Below are 22,842 nucleotides of genomic sequence, written 5' to 3'. Positions count from 1 at the left end.
AGAGTTGGCAACCCTATCCAAAGCATAAATGACATTATTTGCAAGGTAAATTCAACGAGCTAGAAAGACGGTCTTCTTCTGTTCTATATTTTCAGTCTGTAAGGCTAAATGTATTTAATTCCAGTGTATTTTGATTTATTTTGCCATTACTGGAAACGTGTTAATTTTCCTTCTTTATGCAGTATGTAACTATGTGCACGATATATTCTATTTTTGCTTTCCTAATAAAGACAACTGTGAAACGGTATTTATTCCTGCAGCCTTTGTACTTGGTTCATCACCACGCCTACTTGTCTTGATCGCTTAAACTATGGCAGACGCGGCGTGGCGCTGAAACAGCCATTCTATAATCTTATTTCTAGTTCGTTGGGTAAATCATATAAATATTATTTTGCAAGATTATTTCGGAGAATGATTTGTTCATTACCAAGGACAGGGACCCACCTAACCACCCCACAACTATATTTAGATTACACACTTCTGTAACCTAATACTGTAAATCGTGCTGGCATCAATAGCCACTGTCATTGACAACAATTTGCACAATATTACATGCTGAAAATAAACTAATGATGATAAATTATTACACACACACTTAAAGCGTAAATCCTTATGTAAAGAAAACAATGATGAAAAATTAAACGTACCTTGACTTAGAGGTCAGCGGCTGGTTGGAAGAAATTGTGCAGCTTGTTCTTTAAAGCAAATGCACTTTGGAAGAGAAATTCGCGAAGATAGATAACAAAATGATCATTTCTCCTGTCTAATGTCTGAATAGAACAGCTTCCATGTTTCAGATGGCGCCATCTGTTTTCAGTGTTTTGGGTGGTAACATGCCCACTCTTGCTGCTGCCAATGAATTGAATTGACTGATTCACACGAAGATGAACATACCCTTCGTCCTCCAAACAGTCGTAAGCTTTCCAGCAGTCTGAAATAATGAATGTCCCTGGCGAGGCGTACTGTTATAAAACTTCCAACACGGTGTCCTTATTTCGTCTCTCAACTGAAACTACAAAACAGTTTTTATGATTCTACCTTTCTACACCACTAAATATTCACTGCCCTGTAATGTATCTCCCTCCGTGATAATTAGATTTACCACAATTTCTGCCGTCTGTTTCAACGATCTCGTTCGCTTCTCCTGTGTTTTTCTTGCCACCAATTCCTTATAATGAAAGTTCAGCGATATCAAAATACGTATTCTTCGCACTAACTCACTAACCACATTTCTATGCCTTCATTCAGCCGATAGCACCTAAAATAAAATCATGTATTCCCTCATCGAACACTTAATTTTATAGTATGCCCGCACTTGATACATCATCTCATCCTTCTTTGAGAATGGACAAGCACTGAATAAACGAACACAGACGAACTTTCATTGTCGCGTCCGGCACGCGCCATAAAAACTTCAAACTGCACGGTTTTCTGGTTTTCGCCGAAGATAGCAGCCCTGGGGCCGAACATGATGCAAGCTTAATCGGATACGTTAGGAAACCTGTCATGATCACAGCCAGTAAATGGTCATGTTTCGCATATTTATATACTCTCTGTTTGAATTCTTCTATATATGTAAGAATACTTCTTGGGTCGTGTTAGCGGGTTCCTGGCAAGCAGAAAGGAAAGCTCTCTCCTCCCTGCTGCTTAATGTATAGCTTCGTAAGATTTTTCTGTGCTTCTTCTTTTTCCTACATATGCGTATGGTCTACGGATGCTCCAACGTTTTACAAACTTTGATCGTGGATGCTTCGTTGTACGTATTTTTCGTGGTAGAGGTTTGTTTCTGGTAAGGTAGAATTCCAGATGCGGAAGATAGTGCATGGGTCCGAACCCCATTGTCGGCAGACCTAAAGATGGTTTTACGTGGTTTCCCATTTTTCAAACTAGGTAAATGTACGGGTTGTACCTTAATTAAGGCGACAGTCGCTTCCTTCTTACTCCTAGCCCTTTCCTATCCCATACCTATCCTATACCATAAATAATGTCGGATGCTTGGTTCTTTCTCAAAATGCCTTTCATTCAACGAGTCGAGAGTGTCATTCTGGTGTGAGTAGCATCATAATCTATTGTAGTAAGTAGCCCTACGTCTCTCAACCGAGTGTAAGTTTTATTCGTTAGATACATTAACAAAAAGTAATTTCCGTACAGGGCATGAAGGCCCTTGGAAGGGTGGAAGGTAAAGGCTTCCACCATCCGTAACCTCGGCCCTTGATGGGGTAGAGTGGTTAGCTCGGCGCCCGGCCGCCTTTGGCCCCAGGAATTAACCTGGTACTCGTTTTTGATGTAGGCTGAGTGAACCTCAGGGCCATATGCACCTCCGGAAGTGGAAATCCCGTTTCTTAAATTTTACGACTTCCTGACAGGGATTGGAACACACGTCCTTCCGGGTGAACCGAGCACACCTATACTGCCTCGGCCAGGCAGCCCCTGATACATTAACATGTTTACTTCAAAGTTTCAATTGCTTTTTACATCATTTCGGCTGTCAAATACAGGCTTACATACTAGTTCAAAATAAAAATAGGCCTATAGGTGTAATTTTGAAAAGACGTACCGGGAGAACTGGTGTCCTAAATGTAGGTTATTCCGGCGTTGACTACTTCTACAAATTCGTTGATTATGTGAGCAGGATTTTCGTTCAGCACACACGCAGATAAACATATCGGAGATATAAGAAACAATACACAAAACCTACTTGAAGTCTTTTGAATGAATGCAAAAGTTTGGTATCTCTATAAAATACCAGATAATGGTTCAACCTCTGCAAGCCAAACAAGGAGCCATGTTGTATGGTAAAATGCGATCACAGTATGAATAATATTACAGAACAAGATAGGGCAGTTTCGATTAAAAAAAAACGTGTGAAAACTGCGTTCAGCGCCCCGAGCGGCAGTGGAGTGAGTGAATTACAGACTGCTATGGGTTGTGATTAAAGTCGCTCTTATCAGAATTTGCTCGAAGCTTCAGTATATGAAATTAATTCAGCATGAATAGCCATGTTTGTGGAATGAATGAATGTTCAGTGAAGTGGAAAACCGATTAACAGCCTTACTAATAAACAATGTATAACTTTTATGCAAGGTTTATACACCCTTTATGTGCAATTTGTTACTAATAAAGCCTTCTGTGTATACATATAGTTATTCACTGAATTGCTTATACAGACTAGGACCCTTGTATAAGCCAAGACCAACTACAATACTCGCGTTGTATAGCAGCGAGTGGCGAAAAAGAATCGATTGAGCAGTTTATTTTAGTGGTATTTGCTGTCTGCAGTCATATAATCGTATAAAAATATCCGACTTTTAAAAAAATGGAAGATAACGTTGATGGTCTCCACGAAATTTGTAACACAGAAGGCATATCACATTTAGAGGTTATGGAGGGTGAACATGTTCGTAAAATAAAACACTTTAAGAGACGAAGTGACCCATTTCTCCTGGATGACGAAAGTTTTAAAATGAAATATATATTTACGAAAGAGTATGGTTGAATTGTCATTACCACAGACAGAAGAGACTTGATGAAAGATCCAAGAGGTGGCTCTCTATATATCGTGCGAACTTCGTGTTCTCTCAGCACTACGGACATGAGTGCGGAATGAAGTAGTAATTATTAACAGTGACGTTATTATCATTAGTGAGAACAAAATACCGCTAAAATGTGTGTTACTGTTCTTGTTTATTCGGGCGTTCTATTCTATTCGTGCTACCACGCAGCTTCTTGAAAGGGTTTGCTCCTAGATAACCAGCAAAAGCGAACATAAAGGCGGTGAGCATGAAGAAATACGCCAGTGAGCTCTAGGAAGAGATTCCTATGGCTTGAAACGAGTGTATACGTACAGTGAAAATGAAAACCTACAACCTGTTTTCCAGTCATAGACCGGGTCAGGGATGTAATGAATGAAACATATATAGGCTGTTATTACAATGGGGTCGCCACTCCCAAGGTGATTTATTAATGAGTGATAAATGTTATGAAATGGTAATGGAGAGTGTTGCTGAAATGAAAGATGACAGGGAAAACCGGAGTGCCCGGAGAAAAACCTGTCCCGCCTCCGCTTTGTCCAGCACAAATCTCACATGGAGTGACCGGGATTTGAACCACGGTATCCAGCGGTGAGAGGCCGACGCGCTACCGTCTGAGCCACGGAGGCTCCCTTATACGTACAGTATATACGCATGTTCTCTTTCTTCTTGGGCTGTATGCACATATTTCTTCTTTTATTTGCTCTCTGTAATCTTCCCGGAAGAGATGCAGTGTCTCTGTAGTGTGAGGTGTTGTAAATTAATAAGGCCAACAAAAACAAGGAGTCCTCCGAACTAGAGAAAATAACCAGACGATGTTAAAATCCCTGATCCGGAGCCACTAAACTGACCACTGGGCCAAGGAGATGGACTCTATAACTTAAGCAAAGTCCAGAAATACGCAAATATTCTGTTGGTTTTACCACTGCAGAAATGAATATTTATACCCATCCCATTATTTTTTATTGTCATCTGGTATTAAAGTGAATAAAATGTATTTGTGTTATCATCAGATCCCCTTGTGCCATATCCCTGATTCCCTTACAATAAAATGTTAAACATTTTATAAGCAAATTCCTTCAAATGTATCGAAAACACTTGGAAAGCTACATCACCCCACATCCGCCGGCCAAGTTCACAAGTTAAAATGTATAAATAGGCCTGTATTGAACTAATACCGCTATTTGCTCATTTCTAAGTTTTCTTGGTGAAACTATACTTTAGGGAACATATGTTGTATTTTACTAAAAGTGCAATCATAAACTATCTGTCGATTTTCAATTTTCAAAATCTCTTGTAGAACAAAAATAATTTCCTTTTTCATGGCGCAAATACATAATTGAGTAGACACAAGACAATATCCTTGTCCATAATGTGAAAGTAAGGTATCTGAGCGAATAAAGTGTGTAGTTTTGGTATAAAATTAACAATGTTCGCATGTTTTGAAATTACGAGTTGCCGTGGATGTCCCCATGCAGCACCAGACATGACTAGTCGATAAGAGGCTTCAATTCTCCCCTACCCAGCAGTCATTCCAGTTCTCCTTCTGTAGTTCAGTGGTCTTAACTCATTTATAATTTTATGTAGTTGAGAATTTATACGCAAACAGCTGGCTTTACACGAATGAATCAGTGAATGTGTTTTTCCGATTTAACACAAAACTTGTCCTGATGTAATTTCTCTCTGTTTCAGGTAAGTGCTGCTGTTGCAGTTCTGTACAGTTGTGCGAGTAGTTCGACTTTCTGGTGAGTGCCCGTCAGTAATATTGTACGAATCTTCCGTTTTAACGTGGATATATTGATTGATTACATAATATGAACTTCGTTATCTCCGTATTATCACTTAATAGGTTTGTTAGAGAGTCACAAAGTTCCCACCCATACAAGTTTCTTCAATTCATTTTCATTGATTAGTACATGTTTCGTCGTAGAATATTGGGCATCATTACCTAACACCTGAATAAGATATAAAACAAAAAACAAAACATATCAGAGAGCAAAACGTTAAGCTACAACTATATTCAGAGTAAAATGACAAATTCATGTCAGTTGAAAATGACTTCTGAAGATCATATTTCAGGTAAGTGCTGCTGTTGCAGTTCTGTACAGTTGTGCGAGTAGTTCGACTTTCTGGTGAGTGCCCGTCAGTAATATTGTACGAATCTTCCCTTTTAACGTGGATATATTGATTGATTACATAATATGAACTTCACGTAAGTTCTTCTTGAAGTGAACCAGATTTATTGTGACATTAAAATGCAGCCTCATTAAGTCTTGGCTTATGGTATATGGGACACTTCAGTGAACTTGTAATAAAGCCGGACTAGTAAAAGTTAAGGTGTAGGGAAATGAGTTACGCATTTTAGATAAGTAATATATAATAAAGTATATGAATATATTCTTTATTTATTCCTAAAAATTACAATCCTTTTCATAATCATCGTTATCCGATCGATTAGATTAACAGTTTGCCTTTTTTCAACCGCTACGAGCGCCAGTGTTAGTCAACAATGCATTGTTTCACTTAAGCACCACTACCAGCACTAATGCAGAGTTTCACTTAACTCCTTATAACTACATTCGGTGTGGACATTTTTCAAAAACAATTATCAAAAAACGCATGAGGGTATTAAACGAAGAAACACACTATAGAAAGAATTATGTTAATTTGCTAGGATTTGAATAAAAAAAGAAAACGAGTAAAGAAACAAGCAGTTTTAGGCTGTTTATCCGGAACTGCATAAATAGGCCGAAGTGATTTTCGTTTTTTTTTTTTTTTTTTTTTTTTTTACAGCTATCCAAGACTGACAATTTCAAAACTTCCCTGGCCGTTTAGCCCTTCAACTTTCGGCACAATTGAGGAAATAATGTTATGTTTTTCGTAGTATGGGGAGCCCTACTTTGTTTTCAACATTGAAAATGCTAGAATAAACTATCGTCGCTTGTATGAAAGAAAAACCTGATTTTACAGGGGAGCGAAAACGCCGCCCAGTTGTTGAAAAGCAAAATAAAACTGTGCCAATACAAATTATGATTTAACTTTGATAATCATATTACTTAGTACCAAAATATGGTTTTGCGATTACTATAATTCATAGTACAAAAACTAATTTTGTTCTTTTAGGATGTTCGTTTTCCTCGCACGAGGTATCTAGAGACACGAGATACAATATGGCGTTCTTGGTTCATTTCAAGTAATTTTATTGATATTTACTTACGTGGTCTCCACAGAACGATGCGAAGGCTTCGTACTGCCACAAGGAAATATTAAAGTAATATTATGGAATAACTGCAGATACGAGGTGTCCATCATTAAGCGACGATATGCAATGATTTAAAATCAAATACAAAATATTCTTTCTCAAGATATTTCAATGTTTTTAGGCAATATCCAGTGCCTGGAATTACATTACAAAGTATTACAGCGAGTTTCCTTATACCGGCAACAGGAGTACACGCATGACAACACTGGCGTCTTGGTGTAAGAGGTGAGGCAATAGAGCCTCCGTAGCTCAGGCGGCAGCGCGCCGCCCTCTCATCGCTGGGTTCTGTGGTTCAAATCAGGGAGGCGGGACAGGTTTTTCTCCGGGTACTCCGGTTTTCCCTGTCATATTTCATTCCAGGAACATATCCAGAATCATTTCATTTCATCTTTCATCATTAATCATTGCCCCAGAGGAGTGCGACAGGCTTCTGCAGCCGTCACAATTCCTATCCTCGCCGCCATTTCTGCATTCCTCCATTCCTGACCCAGTCGAATGACTGGAAAAAGGCTGTGGATTTTCATTTCAAGAGGTTGGGCAATAGCGTGCATTCTTCTTCTCCCCGGCTTCCTCCAGGTGTTCCCGCTTACAGGTGTTAACCAGGAAACCAAGTTGACGTCATAACGAGGAAAACTCTGTACACTAATATATTTTTTTTTTTTTTTGCTAGGGGCTTTACGTCGCACCGACACAGATAGGTCTTATGGCGACGATGGAATAGGAAAGGCCTAGGAGTTGGAAGGAAGCGGCCGTGGCCTTAATTAAGGTACAGCCCCAGCATTTGCCTGGTGTGAAAATGGGGAAACCACGGAAAACCATCTTCAGGGCTGCCGACAGTGGGATTCGAACCCACTATCTACCGGATGCAAGCTCACAGCCGCGCGCCCCTAACCGCACGGCCAACACGCCCGGTTATATGCAGCATTTGCAGGTCTTCTTTGGTGTTCATAAACCAGGACATTGTGGTTTTGGGTTAGGGGTCAAAATAGTGAAAGGTCTGTTTAGTCAGCTTGTTTCCGTCCATTCGTCTGAGATGACCGTAATATCGTGCCCGTCTCTTACGGATTGTTTCCGTAATTTTCACTATTTTACTGTATACCTCTTTCTTGGATTTCGTATAATGGGTGCTATTCTTGTAACTGGGTCCCATGATACTTCTGATGATTTTGGGCTCTTTTATTATTATTATTATTATTATTATTATTATTATTATTATTATTATTATTATTGTTACCGTGTTTTAGCGGTAGGTAGAGGCGTAAGAAGGTGCGGGCGTGAATGGGTTTCAAACTACGGAATCAAAGTTAATGTAAAATTAATTTAAAATTTAACTAGGTTATATTTTCTTTTCAAAAACAAAGCAATAACAGACATGGCAGGTACAATGTAGCAAAACAAGGGGAGATACAATATTTACAGGTTTTGGGCTTCACGCCCTGACTTCAGCGATCAGCTCAGTTTTACCACAAACACAAGTTTTAACAGAGGGGCAGAAAACCCCATTCATCCCTAGGAGCCCCTGGCTCCGAATTACACAGAAAAGCCTCCACGAGGCATATGACACTCCATTTTCAAAAGAGCGATCCGCTCTTAAAATTTAAGCCTCTCAAAGGCCACACCAAACTCTACCTTCAAGCTGTCCTCTAAGGACGTATTCACAGGGGTAAAATACCCAACCTACAGAGGTCTATTACATGAAAAGAAGGTTGATTACATGACCTCTAAAATAACAATTTGAGAGGAGGCGATCTTGCACTCCTAATACACTTTGTTTTTTTTTAAAAACCTAATCTGGCTCTGGGCCGCTAACGCAAGGGCTAATCCCATACTACAGAGGTGACTTAGAGAAGAACACTTTACATTACATAAACGAAGAATAGTTTGAGAAAATAAGTTCACCTCAAAACAAATGTGAGTGGGAGCTCGAGAGGGTTAGCACTCTCTATCCCAATATGTAGCCTTACAAGAAAAAGGTGAAAAGAGTAATTACATTTTAGGAAAAGGTTACATGATGGAAATGCTTCGAACCCGCCGCGAGTGTTAAACTGCCGACCTAGCAAGAAAAGAAGTTATTAATAGGCCATTACCTGGTGTTGAACGGCTGAAGAAGAAAGAGGCGCTTCCCGCCTCCTGCTATGTACTTAATACACTGAAAGATGGAACAGAAGTGGCCCGGAGACCCCAAAATCAGCAGTTTATATCCTCTCGCGGAAGATTCTAGGCGTTAGGGGAAATAAAACACCCTCCCTCAAAGTTTTTATTGGCTAGGGAAAAGAAATCCCTACATAGAGGAAGAAGAAACACATTATTGGTGGAAAATTAATTAAAGAAATTCGGGATTGGCTAGATCCGAAATAAGGGGAAAAAGAGGGGTATACAGCCAACTTAAACCATGACAGAAAGAAATTTAACAAAGAACAAACTCTTGAAATAAAAATTTCTCCAACAAAATAGTTCTTTGATTTCGCACTAGGTTGCACTATTGTAATTCTTCAGTAGTGTCCTCTAGAAGAGAAAGTTCACACTTCTTACTTCAAGCGAAACAAAAACACATCAAAAGTGACACAGTTCAAAAACTCAAAATTTTCCACGTGGTGACATCTTCTGAGAAAGTAGAGAATTAATAGAATAGATAAAGTTCAACCTTCCTCCAGAAGAGGAGTTTCAACTGGCGCAACTTTTAAATAAACGGTGTAGAGGTGTACCGCCCGGTACAGACCTCCCCCCCCAAAAGTTCCTCCAGGGGTGACACATGAAATCAGTTTGAAACAAAGTCCAAGTAATGATGTTGATACGAAGATAGATAGCAGAAGCATTTACAAGATTTCTTAATTCAGTTTCAAAATGTTGTTGTTGCAGGTGAATGAAAGTCTTTATGTTTGTAGAATTTGAATTTCTGAAGATAAATTTTTAATACTTAAAGGTGAAGAAAAATTTTGCAATGTCCACCAAATATTGTAGTTGAATTCCCAAGTGTAGTTATTGCTTATGGTGACTGTCCATGTAGTTGATGTAGATTGAGTCGAATGGCCGGACCGGCCGTTGCAGCTTGCGTCCAACGGAGGCCGCTCGGACCCCTCAAGTACCCTGAGATACCGCTCGCCCGCACTATGAGGGGAGCAGAGGTGTTGAAGTACGCCGCGCCCGCGGTGAACAGATACAGGCTGCGGGCATGTAGCAGGTCGTGCGCCGCACATCAGCCTTGGCCGGGAGGAGAGCTCCGGCTCGCCGTGCACATGTCGTCCTCGCTGGAGAGGAGGGGGCCCATCCCCCTCCCCAGTCGCTGCACGGCGCTGCGCGGCTGCGGGGGCGCTGAAACATTAAAGCTAGGCGGCAGAATTGTGTTGGACAATCATCTTCTTTGAGGGTACAGGCTTGTGGAGAGGTTGAGGGGCCAGCGGCGTGTAGATATCCATGGCATTAACTATTATGAAGCCACAGTGTAAGGTGGAGCAGGAGACGGGAGCGTGGTAATGGCCGTGGCAAGAACAGGATGGCAGTTTAACGGGTCGGGGCAGGTTTTACACAAGGCTTACATCTAAAACCAAAATATTACAGAAGGGGCAGAATGCCTTAAAAGTGAAACTCAAAAAAAAAAAATATAACCTTCATATCCTTTCAAAATAATATGAAGCAAGTTAACACAGAAATTACACCGGTTTCACCTGGGACAGGTGAACTCTAAATATCCTCTCGGTGGCTGGATTACTTAGCAATAAGGTAACCGGCGTAAGAAAATCGAGAATGATACAAGGCCCATGAAATCTGGGGGCAAGCTTGCCCGCGGGAACAAAATTTTTGACCATAACCTGGTCACCTACCTTCAAGGTGGTGGGTCTCCGTCCACGATCATACCTTTCCCTAACCTTTTCATGAGATACTTTAAGATTAGCTTTAGCCTTCTTCCAAAGATCTTTAATGTTGTCCGGATCTATTGTCTCGGGCAGAATGTCATTCAGAGACCAGAGGTTAGAGAGCGGCGTGTTGGGAACGAACTTAAACATCAAAGAAGCTGGAGTAAATTTGTGAGATTCATGAACCGCCGAATTCAAAGCAAAAGCTAACCAATGCAGGGACGTGTCCCACCTAGAATGATCTTCATGATGATAGGCAATAAGTGCGGACCTGAGATTACGGTTAACCCGTTCAGCCAGAGATGGTTGAGGGTAATAAGCAGATGTAGTTACATGAGAGATGGACAAGTCAAAACAGAATTTACGAAACAGATTTGATGTAAAAGCTTTAGCATTATCAGATACAATGTATTGGCACGGACCAAAAGAAGCAAAAATAGAATTTAGGCAAGTAATGGTGGACTGAGCGGTAGCCAGCTTAGTCGGAAATAACCAGGAAAATCTTGTAAAACCATCTACACACACAAAGATGAACTTGTTGGCATTACCCTTTGACTGGGGGAAGGGTCCCACATAATCGATATACAGGCGTTCCATGGGGCGCGACGCTTGATGAGAAGACAAAAGGCCTACTTTAGTGGACATGGTGGGTTTACTGATCAAACAAGATTTACAAGCTTTTACAAGTTCCCGAATTTCACCGTCCATACCTTTCCATATGAACATTTCACGAATCTTTTCACGAGTTTTAAAGATTCCAGGATGCCCCCCCAATGGGGTCTCATGATAGTATTTGAAGATCATAGGTACAAGAACCGCTGGAACAACAACTTTCATCAACTTATCATGCCTCGAAGGGCAACATAGAACACCATTCCTTAGAACATAAGGGACAGCATGTTCCCCAGAAGAAAGGGTTTCCATTATCGGAGCCAGCGTCGGATCTTCACGTTGGTATTTCTCAATATCCCTAAAAAGCATGGGAGCATCTGTTAAGATGGCATTAACGCCAGATAGTATGGACTCGGAAGGTGATGAACTGTCGACCGGTTCGTGGGTCTCTACGTCGTTATGAAACATACGGCTGAGTCCATCGGCAACAACATTTTCAGTACCTCTGATATGCCGTACATCGAATTGGAAGGCAGAAATACGGATGGCCCAACGGGCTATACGACCTGTACGACGCGGCCTACCTAAGACCCAGCTTAAGGCTTGATTATCTGTCTCCAGATCGAATTTGACGTGTTCCAGATAGAGACGGAACTTTTCTAAGGCGAATAAGACTGCCAAACCTTCAAGCTCATATATGGAGTACTTTGCTTCTTGAGCTGACAATGTCCTAGACGCATAGGCGATGGGTCGCCTCCCTAGTTCAGTCTCTTGAAGAAGAACTGCAGCTACTGCTGACGACGATGCGTCGGTTTGGACGATGAATTTCTTCGAGAAATCAGGCATAGCAAGTACAGGGGCATTACAGAGAGCTAATTTCAGATCTTCAAAAGCGGCTTGTTGAGAAGGTCCCCACTCGAATTTGATGCCTTTCCTACGAAGAAGGTTTAAGGGCGCCGCTCTATTAGCAAAATTAGGAATGAACTTCCTGAAGAAATTCACCATGCCAATGAACCTGGCGATACCTTTAATGTCCTTGGGAGGTTTAAAATCACGGATGGCCTGTGTTCTAGAATGATCGACTGCTACACCATCAGGTGACACAATATGCCCTAGGAATGACATAGAGGGCTTAGCAAAGGCAACCTTGGACAACTTAACAGTTAACCCAGCCTTACGAAGGCGATTGAGAACTTCTCGCAAATGATCTAGATGTTCTTCAAAGGTTTCGGAAAATACGACGACATCATCCAAGTAGTGATATAAGTACTCAAATTTGATGTCGGAAAAGACCCTATCTAGTAGCCTAGTGAGCACAGCTGCCCCCGTGGGGAGCCCGAAAGGCACGCGGTTGTATTCATATAAATTCCAGTCCGTGGCAAACGCTGTAAGATGTTTAGACTCTTCGGCAAGGGGAATTTGATTATAGGCCTGATTCAAGTCCAAGATGGTGAAGAACTTGGCCTTACGAAACCATGAAAAGCAAGAATGAAGGTCGGGAAGGGGCACAGATTGCAACACCACCTTCCGATTGAGAGCCCTGTAATCAATGACAGGCCTGAAGCCTCCTTGGGGTTTCGGGACTAGAAAAATAGGCGAAGAATACGCTGACTTAGAGGGCCTAATAATACCATCTTTCAACATCTGATCGATGATTTCTTTCAGAGCCTTCATTTTAGGTGGAGATAGCCTATACGGTGGAAAACGGACAGGAATTGAATCCGTGACCTCAATTTTGTATTCAATAAGGTCAGTAACACCAAGAGTATCAGAGAACACCTCGGGAAACGACTGACACAGTTTCCGAATACTATCAGCCTGCTCCTCAGGTAGATGTCTAAGGTCTAACATCTCATCCTGGGTAGGCGAAATAGATGAACATGATACAGAATTACACTTTAACAAGGGAATTCTACAATTGGACGCAAATTTGAATGTGCACGACCTACTCTGGAGATCGAGCACAAGACCAGTGTGAGAAATGAAGTCCGCTCCCAATATGATGGGGCAAGACAAACGCTTGGCCACAAACAATTTGATCTTCCATGTAAATTTAAAAACCCGAATTTTGACATGTAAGGAACCTAGAATTTCTAATGGAGATGAATTAGCCGAAACATATTTAACAGGAGATGAGTCATAGTCAGGGAGTTTACAAACAGATTTCAATTTAGAATACCAATCAGCCGAAATAATGGAACAAACACTGCCTGAATCTAAGAGAGCTGTTATAGGCTCGTTATTCAACTCAATCCTAAGAAAAGGAACAGGTGCGGGGGTATCCGCCGCAATCCTAAGACACTCTCTGGGGCATTCAAAAAAAAGAATTTGAAGATTGCTCATTCCCTGAATTCTCGACCCTTTTGCCCGGGGCTGAGCCTTGGAAAGCAGAATTAGTCGACTCAGCCGAAGCCGCTAGTCACTTTTTATTATTGGCATAGGTGGAATTTGCACCAGAGCAGGAGGGGGTGCTATTTGAGTTTGGGCAATTCTTGGCGATATGTGAGAAAGCCCCACATTTAAAGCAGCCTTGTGATGAACCAGCTCCATTCCTAGTCCCACTTGGCTTGATCAGTGGACACTTGTTGCGCAGATGGTCAGGCGACCCGCAAGCATAACATTTACGGGGATTGACTGGTCGGCGAGGTGGAGGCCGAGTGTTACTAAAGGAAGGCGGGGGTTCTTTCGCGACACGCAAAGAATCGGCGTATCTAACTCCTTCCGCTGAGACGGCCAATGCTTCAAGTTCAGAGAAGGTTTGCGGACACGCCGCGAAACACAAATATGACCTGTAGGATGGCGAAATACCTTCTACAATAGCCTGCACAATCTGATCTTCAGGAAAGTGCAGAGCAAACACCCTAGTGTAGAATTTGATATCTTGTATGAAATCAGCCAAGTTTTCATCCAAGCGCTGTACACGGTAATAGTACTTCTGAATCAGGGAGGACCTGGCCCTAGCCGGGATGAAGTTAGCTAGCAAATGGGCATGGAAATCCTCAATAGATGATTGCTCGGCAATGGCTCTTACGATTTTATCAGAGAGAATACCAATAGCATACGGATAGATAATTTGCAAAATTTGACATGGCGAAAGAGAAAAAACAAGAGCATGATCCTGAAATTCCACTAGAAATCTTAAAAATGAAATTACATCACTGGTGGTGTTGACGGAAAACTTAGAGATACCTCTAAGCAACATTGCCAATGGATGAGGCAAGCTACTGAACCCAGGTGACATAGTCGTTAAAGGTTTCAATGGCAAAGAAGTTAATTCCGAGCGGATGTTACCCAATGACGCACGGCGTTCAGATTCGTTGTTCGATGGGGCAGAGGTAGTTTGAGCGGCAACGGTTATCCTATTGACTTCTCCCTGAGGAGGCTCTTCATCACTACCTACGTTCACTGTGGCGGGTTGATCAGTTTTGGGAGGAACTTCGCCGGTTAGCAATCGAGTGACCTTATTAGACAATTCAGAAATAGTTTCAAGGAGCGTATTAGCGTCCTTCCTCTGAACGTCATTCACCTTTAGAGACAACAGATCATTAACTCTATTTGCAAAGTGATACAGCCTGCCTTGCACACGCTTAATTTGATTAGGAGACGGATCGTTTTCATCAAAAAAGCTGACTACAGATGCTAGCCCAGTAATATTCTCGACGATCGTGGAAAGAGAGTCATCAATTTCTTTCTCTCCCAAATTGGGGATGGAAATGGGCAAATCAAGGGACTCTCTAAGCTTGTTGGTGTCGATTGCAACCGTGCCTCCAGATTGCACATTTCTGATAGTTAATTCGTATATCAACTCCTCTTTGCGCAAATAGTTAAGGAGGAGAACATCGCGAGGGCCGGGCATGATGACAGAACAATTTTGAAAAACTCAAAAAATTCCAGCAACTGAGACAATTGTTAGAGTTCGAATCAAAGCAATGTTTAGCCGTCAAAAGGGGCTAAATTGAGACCCATTCAACCACGCTCTGCTACCACTTGTTACCGTGTTTTAGCGGTAGGTAGAGGCGTAAGAAGGTGCGGGCGTGAATGGGTTTCAAACTACGGAATCAAAGTTAATGTAAAATTAATTTAAAATTTAACTAGGTTATATTTTCTTTTCAAAAACAAAGCAATAACAGACATGGCAGGTACAATGTAGCAAAACAAGGGGAGATACAATATTTACAGGTTTTGGGCTTCACGCCCTGACTTCAGCGATCAGCTCAGTTTTACCACAAACACAAGTTTTAACAGAGGGGCAGAAAACCCCATTCATCCCTAGGAGCCCCTGGCTCCGAATTACACAGAAAAGCCTCCACGAGGCATATGACACTCCATTTTCAAAAGAGCGATCCGCTCTTAAAATTTAAGCCTCTCAAAGGCCACACCAAACTCTACCTTCAAGCTGTCCTCTAAGGACGTATTCACAGGGGTAAAATACCCAACCTACAGAGGTCTATTACATGAAAAGAAGGTTGATTACATGACCTCTAAAATAACAATTTGAGAGGAGGCGATCTTGCACTCCTAATACACTTTGTTTTTTTTTTTAAACCTAATCTGGCTCTGGGCCGCTAACGCAAGGGCTAATCCCATACTACAGAGGTGACTTAGAGAAGAACACTTTACATTACATAAACGAAGAATAGTTTGAGAAAATAAGTTCACCTCAAAACAAATGTGAGTGGGAGCTCGAGAGGGTTAGCACTCTCTATCCCAATATGTAGCCTTACAAGAAAAAGGTGAAAAGAGTAATTACATTTTAGGAAAAGGTTACATGATGGAAATGCTTCGAACCCGCCGCGAGTGTTAAACTGCCGACCTAGCAAGAAAAGAAGTTATTAATAGGCCATTACCTGGTGTTGAACGGCTGAAGAAGAAAGAGGCGCTTCCCGCCTCCTGCTATGTACTTAATACACTGAAAGATGGAACAGAAGTGGCCCGGAGACCCCAAAATCAGCAGTTTATATCCTCTCGCGGAAGATTCTAGGCGTTAGGGGAAATAAAACACCCTCCCTCAAAGTTTTTATTGGCTAGGGAAAAGAAATCCCTACATAGAGGAAGAAGAAACACATTATTGGTGGAAAATTAATTAAAGAAATTCGGGATTGGCTAGATCCGAAATAAGGGGAAAAAGAGGGGTATACAGCCAACTTAAACCATGACAGAAAGAAATTTAACAAAGAACAAACTCTTGAAATAAAAATTTCTCCAACAAAATAGTTCTTTGATTTCGCACTAGGTTGCACTATTGTAATTCTTCAGTAGTGTCCTCTAGAAGAGAAAGTTCACACTTCTTACTTCAAGCGAAACAAAAACACATCAAAAGTGACACAGTTCAAAAACTCAAAATTTTCCACGTGGTGACATCTTCTGAGAAAGTAGAGAATTAATAGAATAGATAAAGTTCAACCTTCCTCCAGAAGAGGAGTTTCAACTGGCGCAACTTTTAAATAAACGGTGTAGAGGTGTACCGCCCGGTACAATTATTATTATTATTATTATTATTATTTCTTACACGCTTCTTGTCTGGCTCCTTATCAGATCTCTCTTGGTCAACTCTTGTGCTCTTGGAGTCTTTAATTTTCACGCACTTCGTGGTCCTTTCTTTTACCAACATTTTCATTCTTCGAATCCCCTTAAAATCATTATGGCCGCCTTCACTGCCTTCTCGCCCAAGTGACTGATGTTCGAACCATGGCCACTATATTTGTGACTTTTGAAATGAGAAGACGCGAATCTGTGGTTCATATTCCGCGAAAGTCTGAAGGTCTATTGCCGTTGATCACGATAGCTAAACACGTCAGCTAATCGCGTCATCACTTTCCACTCTTGTGACGTCAATCTTGTCGTCATACAGAATGCAGTAGATGCAATTGGAAACTTCCGCGATTAACCGCAAGCTTTGCTGCACTCTTGTGAGTAAGTAGTGAATGTTGTTTTAAGAGGAAGTACAACTTGGATACCATCCTGTATTAACACTAATCAGAAGGAAAATAGAAGAGATCCGACTAGTTGAGTTCTAGTTCAGCACAGACGGTGTTCGGTTGGCGAGGCCTAGAGCGTTTTTCATTTTCACACCCATCGTGGCACTTGTATTTTTTTTTTCGATACCTTCATTCTTCGAACTATCGGACCTCTTCCTATTTCCCTTCTGTTAACCGTTATAGGAGATGGTTATCCTGTTGTACTCCTCCTTTAAACCACCATCATCACTTATCTACAATCCAGGGAACAACTACCACATTTGTCCAGTCAGAAGATACCGTGCATGTCATAGTAATACTGTTACTTCGTGAAGCCTTCCCTCCATAAAATAAATAAATAGAGTACAAGTAAGAAAACATCTCTATCAACTGCTTAGCATTCGCTGATGACCTTGTGCTGCTGTCAGAGATCACTGAATGGTCGGTAGAGGCAGAGTGGGTTTCGGCCCTTAAGAGGCCACAGCTCTGTACTCTGACCGGCCAACCGAGCAGAGGAAAGTTGGCCACGGCTCTACCGTGGCTCTACGCCTCTGCATTCGGGAGACGGGCCTGGGGCACAGTGCCGGACTTCACGCCTGGTCCCACCCGTCGGCTGTCCTGAGAATGATTTTCCATTCTCCTGCACTAAGGCGAATGCCGGGACAGTTCGTAGTATAGGCCACGGCCGCCCACCCCCTCACCCTGTCCGCACATCTAGAGACTTCTAAGAGTCCCGCCTCCCCCTTCAGGGGAGGAATGAAAACGTTTAGTAGTAGTAATAACATTGAATGAGCTATAATGCAAAATCACGCTTGGGAAGTGAGAGAGCAATGCCAACCGGCCTGCAGATATCGTTTGAAAAGACCCATTTCATGACCAACACCGGAAAAGCCCCGAGATACTTAATGACAACAAAGGAGAATAAGATAAATAAAGTTGTTAAGTTCAAGTGCCGTGGTGAGATACTACATCCTAACGGGCTCGATAAAAAAGGAAAGCGCGAGAGAGCCAGAAAACTGGAGCTCACATTCCACATTACGAAAAACACATACAAGAAGAAAGCGATTTCTGTCAGACAGTAATCCAACCAGAGTGACACTCTATGCTTTAGAATGCCTACGATTAACAACCAGAAAGGACACTGAGGAAATCGAGAAGGAAAGAAACATTTTAAGAAAAATTCTCGGACCAAAAAATTGTGTTCACATACAGATTAGGCAGAAACAAACAAGTATATAACACATGCAGCTGGATTTCAGATACAAAACGCAAACGAAGGGTTACATTCTTTGGACATATTTCAAGAAATCCCCACGACAGACTCGTAATAACATTTAACCAAATGGAAAGGCAAATCTGGTACCAAATGGTTTGTTAAGGCCGAGAAGGATCGAGCGGAAATGAACACCATGGATCAAGAAATTAACAACAGAACTTCTTTTAGAAATTACGGGTTTTCTAGATCCAAAACAGCGATCACGAAGGAACAACATTGGACGGCTGAAAAGAAAGAAAGAAGAAAACGAAGGAATACTGGCGCCAAGGAAAACGAAAACCATAAATAGTTGTGGTCAATAGCTGCTCAAAATCGCTTGTGAATGAAATAAGTAAATAAATAGCTCTCAAGGCATTAAAAACTTTCAGTCTCCAACTCAAAACACTAAAATGACAATAGCAGTGAAAGAACGTGCAATAATGAGAACAATCCTAGGACCGAAAATCAAAGATGGAGTACATTTTCCAAAACCAAGTGTGGAAATATATAAAAAGAATCTCCATAATGAGACACGATGCGCATGCGAGGAATAGGCTACAATTCATGGGGCACTTAGAAAAAATGGACTCATGCAGACTGACTCACAGAATTTACATATTCTGAAAAAATAAAACCACTAGATCGAATTGCTACAAAGAGACAGAGGAAGACCTGAAGGAATTAGGATCACCAAATCTACTGGACTGAGATGAAATCAGAAAAATCACACTCACGCGGGGTTTTGAGGATGATGGGAGAAAGACTAACTGACATGTATGGTCCCTGCAACGAAAACACACCCATTCACTACGGATGAAGGAAAATCCAACAAATGTCGATTCCTAATTTGTTTTACGTCGCACCGACACAGATGGGTCTTATCACGACGATGGGACAGGAAAGGCCTAGGAATGGGAACGAAGCGGCCGTGGCCTTAATTAAGGCACGGAAAACCATCTTCAGGGCTGACGATAGTGGGGTTCGAACCTATTATCTCCCGGATGTGAGCTCACAGCTGCGCGCTCGTAACCGCACGGCCAACTCGCCCGGTGTGTCGATTCCGCAACGAAGAAGATAGATAGATAGATAGATAGATAGATAGATAGATACAGTAAGTAAAATAACTCTCCGTGCACTAGCCTGCGATGATTTCGAATATATATACGGTATTGCGCAAAAACGTATTACATGGATTTAAAGTTTAATAATTAGTTATCTGCATGTGCAATTTATGTTCACATACAACGACGAGGTTATCTCACTGCATGTACAGATAAACAGAGCACTGTTTGACCGCCAAGTAAATCTCCGTGCACACGGCGATTGTGCCTGATAATCCTGCTCATTACTTGACTGCAATCCGAACAGCATTCAGTAACGAGATTCAGTTGTCCATGTGCAGGGTAGCACAGTGTATAACGTTCGTAACGATGGAAATACCACTCCTGTCAGAGAGTTAATAGTGCAGTTACGAACAGAAGGACAGTCCATAAGGAAAAATAACCGAAACTGTTAAGAAACCACCGCCTTTTGTGCCAGTATGTGCTAGAGAAATACCGCCAGACAAGTCTGTGGAAAACAGATGTCGTTCGGGATGACCAGTGAAACTAGAAACTAACCTCAAACGCGCCATTTTGAGGTGTATAAGGCAAAATCCGAAGATGAGTGCCCCACAGTTGGCAGCCATGCTTGAAATGGATCATGAAATAAACGTAGTAGCACGAACAATCCGTAATATAATTAAAAAGACTGGATATAATGGTAGGTTTCACGGAAAAAGCCCTATGTCAGTAAGGTCAACAGACAGAAGCGATTAGCCTTCGCAAAAAAGCATATCAACAAACCACAGGCCTTCTGGGATTTTATTTAGTGATGCCTCTTCCTTGTCCATCACTTCCAATCTTCTCATCCTCCATCAAGGGCCCTCATCCTTAAGATATTCGGCTCGGGTGGCAGAGTTATGGTGTGGCGGAGACCAAATCACCAGTTGCAGAGCTAAAATCTTACGCCAACAGTGAAGCATGGTGGAGGTGGTGTTTGTGTCTAGGGTTGCATGAGTGCTGCTGGCGTGGGAAACCTGGTGTTTGTGGAAGAAAACATGGACTGCGGGCTGTATATGGACATAGTGAAACAGAATCTTCACGCGAGTGCGGAAAAACTCAGTTTGAGAGAGTCATTTATCTTTCAGCACACAGCGTTGAATGTGAAGGTGTGGTTGCTTTACAACATCAGAAGACAACTTAATACACCCCTCACAATGACCCGACATGAACGCCATTGAACATTTATGGGGGAAATAAAAGGAAGATTGACGGCGCATGACAAGGAACAATTTCAGTTGGCATTGCTAGAAGAATTGAATAAAATCGAGCCTGAAACAATTCGAAAACTAATTACAGCTAAGCACAAGAGAATGAGGGACATCATCAAGCCTAAAGGAGGCCCGACGGATCACTAAAACCATGAGGAATGTGAGCTGAAGCTAAGCTCAGTGATGCAATATTCAGTGTACGGAGACTTATTTTGCCTTATAATCTGTAATATATGTTCTGTTATTTTATTTCGTTCATAATATACGTTATATTTCAAGATGTTATAAGTAATTTCAGTGGACCAATTATTGAACTTTTATAGGTACACCATGCGTTGTGTTCTGATGTTTTGTATATGGGAAATTTTGTGAAGGTACATTAAAGGGCAATATAGGGAAACTCTTTTTTTTTTACTATCTGTAGGCAGATAGATAGATAATGATGCATGCAGTTATTCAACTTCTCCTTCATATAGCCTCACACTTCTGTCACCGTGTTGGAAGTATTCCTGGACTGTATTTTTCGATACTTCTTTCAGCGCCTTCGTCGCATTTGCAGAGGCGACACTAGAACTTTTATGGCTGTCGTAAACCTCAATTTCCTGTTCTGCAAACTGATCACAGACTTCCCCGTCCGTTCTTAATATCCCTAGAGGAGATGAGTGTTGCAGAACGAACGATGTACTGTAGCCTACATTCTCGAAAGGGACGGGGGAAAAAAAAGGTTCGTATTCTAAGTGTTATGACGAAAAAATTAGTTTCTCAATGACGTCAACAAGCAGCCTCGTTGTGTTTGGCACCGTGGTCGAAAAAAAAAACAGCCAACAGCTCAAGGATCACTCTTTTCCCTCTTTCATTGAGTGGGAGTGACTGCGTTTCAACAAGTGGATATGAGTCATACGGCGGTATTATTATTGTTGTTGTTTTTCGAATTGAGCTTCTATGGACTGCGTGTTAACAACCAGTCTCATTTTAGTGTCTATGTCTTGTTCGTCTACCGGCTTTGACATCCTGCCAGTATCTCTTGAGCCCGTCGATCAGCGCTTTCTTCCGCTCCTCTGGTAAAGGGCAAATATTTTAATATGGCAATACGGGACAGCTTGCTGTTTTCAGCGAGAAAATCGATAGTGCTGCTACCTAGACAGCTTGGTGTGACCAACTCTTCAATAACATATTGCTATCTGTATGATTCTTGACGCACTGCCGTGTTGTTTATAATGTATCAGTGTTTGTCACTAAATAATCTTATATTGCAATTATATTCCAAGAAAAGTGTTAGGCACTGAACAAATTACCCAGCAAGATAATAGGCAAGGGAACTGATAAGGACCACAAGTATTAAAAAAGGTAATGACCTCGCATCTGTGTTGAGGTTACGTTCTATGCTCCTTATATTAAGAAAATCAATCAAATACTCTACTGAAATGTTAGTGGGACCTAAAACCAATCATATTAACAAATATGGAACTCTAGTATACTCAAACTTGAGGGTCCACATTGTTAAACAGTACCATAAATTTCGCAATTGGAAACTTGTGGGCCTGTAGCGTAATGGTTATCGTGGTAGTCTTGAAATTGAAAATTGAAGGACATGAGTTTCGAATCCAGTCACCTTTTTATACTGTAAGAAAATAATAATACATTTTTTTACGTCCCCCTAAGTACTTTTACGGAGACGCCGTGGTGCCGGAATATAGTCCCGCAGGAATTCTGTGTTGGACCTCTTCCATTTCCCTTCTGATTAGTGTTAATAGAGGATGCCTGGCCAGTTGTACTTCATCTTAAAATAATCATCACCACGGAATGGTCAGCGTACTGGCCTTCGGTTCAGAGGGCCCTGGTACGATTCCCGGCTGAGTCGGAGATTTCAATCGCGTCTGTTAATTCCTGTAGATCGAGGGCTACAGATTTTTGTTCGTATTCATACGCATCCTCAAGTATATACAACACATCATACAGAAAACAACCACAAAAACACGCGATAGTGAGTACGGTATATATCCCTCCACATATGATTGCTGTTAGGAAAGGCATCCGGCCGGAAAACTAGGCTAAGTCCAT

Source organism: Anabrus simplex, chromosome 11 (assembly GCF_040414725.1).
Source record: "Anabrus simplex isolate iqAnaSimp1 chromosome 11, ASM4041472v1, whole genome shotgun sequence".
NCBI classification, from domain to species: Eukaryota; Metazoa; Arthropoda; class Insecta; order Orthoptera; family Tettigoniidae; genus Anabrus; species Anabrus simplex.
This window is presented reverse-complemented; position numbering follows the sequence as displayed.